The following is a 2,194-nucleotide window of genomic DNA, read 5'->3' as shown; positions in this document are numbered from 1 at the left end:
GAACTGGGGAGAGCAAAGCAGACTGTGGGATAGCTTCCCCACGAAAAGGCGGAAAGCTCTAACCTATGACTCGGCCAGCCCCGCTCACAGAATAAAGGACTGAGCAGAGGGAGCCGGCTGCGGTTGGCCTATCCCCCATCCCCCGCCGAGACAGGCAGGGAGCTCAGCCAGAGCCGGAGCGGGCAACCGCGGCCCCAGAAAGGCATCTGATACAAACTGCAGACAGGCTTGTTGCTAATCAGGACTTCTCGGGCTCGGGCCGGTTGATATCCCCCTGAGAAGGTGCGCCGGTTGTACACCCAGAAAACTGAGTGGCGGGGACTGGGGAGGCGATAAGTCACAGAGACCGCGCTCGCCAAACACCTGGTCCCCTGAACTGCTCGGACCGGGGAAGGCACAAAACGCAGGCCCAACCAAGGCTGCGCCTTTGTGGAGTACCTGAGAACCTGAACTTGAGCCGCTCAGACCTGGGAAGTGCATACAACCCGGTGCCGGCCTCGGACAGTTCCCGGCAGAGCAACCTAGAGCCTGTGCAGTATAGACTGGGACAGCATACGTGCTGTGAGCGGGGGCAAACCCAGTGTGGCTGAGACGCTGCAAGCACTCCCCACAGACGCCAGAGATATTCGACTGCAGCGTTCCTCCCTTCCCAGAACAGGACTGAACAACTGAGCCTTAAAAAGTGTCCACCCACCCCCTAGTATCAGGGCGGAAATTAGACACTGAAGAGACCAGCAGACAGAAGGTAAAACAGAGGGAACCACCTTGGAAATGACAGATAGAGACGTCTAGAGACTACTCCAAGAATAAGACCAAAAACCAGAGGCAAGAGGCTTAAGCCCGAATCCTGAGAACACCAGAGAAGTCCTGACTCCAGGGAACATTAATCGATAGGAGCTCATCAAACATCTCCATACCTACACTAAACCCAAGGGTCAACAGGTTCCAGAGCAAGACATACCACGCAAATTCTCCAGTAACACAGGAAACTAGCCCTGAGCTTCAATATACAGGCTGCCCAAAGTCACTCCAAACCCACTAACATCTCATAACTCATTACTGGACACTTCATTGCACTCCAGAGAGAACAAATCCAGCTCCACCCACCAGAACACCGACACAGGCTTCCATAACCAGGGAACCTTGACAAGTCACCTGTCCAACCCCACACACAGCAAGGAAACTACATAATAAAGAGAACTCCACAAACGGCCAGAAGAGGGAAAGGCCACCCCAAGCAAAGCATTATAAGCAAGATGAAGAAGCAGAGAAATACCCAGCAAGTAAAGGAACAAGATAAATGCCCACCAATACAAACAAAAGAGGAAGATATAGGGAATCTACATGAAAAAGAATTTCGAATTTTGGTGGTGAAAATGATTCAAAATCTTGAAAGCAAAATGGAGTTACAGATAAATAACCTGGAGAAAAGGATTGAGAAGATGGAAGAAAGGTTTAATAAGGACTTAGAGGAAATAAAAAAGAGTCAATATACAACGAATAATACAATAGATGAGATCAGAAACACTCTGGAGGGAACAAACAGTAGAATAACAGAGGCAGAAGACAGGATAAGCGAGCTAGAAGATAGAATTGTAGAAATAAATGAAACAGAGAGGAAAAAAGAAAAACAAATTAAAAGAAATGAGAACAATATTAGAGACCTCTGGGACAATGTTAAACGCTCCAACATTCGAATCATAGGAATCCCAGAAGAAGAAGACAAAAAGAAAGACCATGAAAGAATACTTGAGGAGATAATAGTTGAAAACTTCCCTAAAATAGGGAAAGAAATAATCACCCAAGTCCAAGAAACCCAGAGAGTCCCCAACAGGATAAACCCAAGGCGAAATACTCCTAGACACATATTAATCAAATTAACAAAGATCAAACACAAAGAACAAATATTAAAAGCAACAAGGGAAAAACAGCAAATAACACACAAGGGGATTCCCATAAGGATAACAGCTGATCTTTCAACAGAAACTCTTCAGGCCAGGAGGGAATGGCAAGACATACTTAAAGTGATGAAAGAAAATAACCTACAGCCCAGATTACTGTACCCAGCAAGGATCTCATTCAAATATGAAGGAGAAATCAAAAGCTTTACAGACAAGCAAAAGCTGAGAGAATTCAGCATTACCAAACCAGCTCTCCAACAAATGCTAAAGGATCTTTTCTAGACAGGAAACAC

The sequence above is a fragment of the Moschus berezovskii genome, chromosome 14 (genome assembly GCF_049115385.1).
Source record: "Moschus berezovskii isolate FMDL1 chromosome 14, NW_MosBer_1.0, whole genome shotgun sequence".
Lineage (NCBI taxonomy): Eukaryota > Metazoa > Chordata > Mammalia > Artiodactyla > Moschidae > Moschus > Moschus berezovskii.
The sequence above is the reverse complement of the archived record's forward strand: the minus strand, read 5'-3'. Positions refer to the sequence as shown.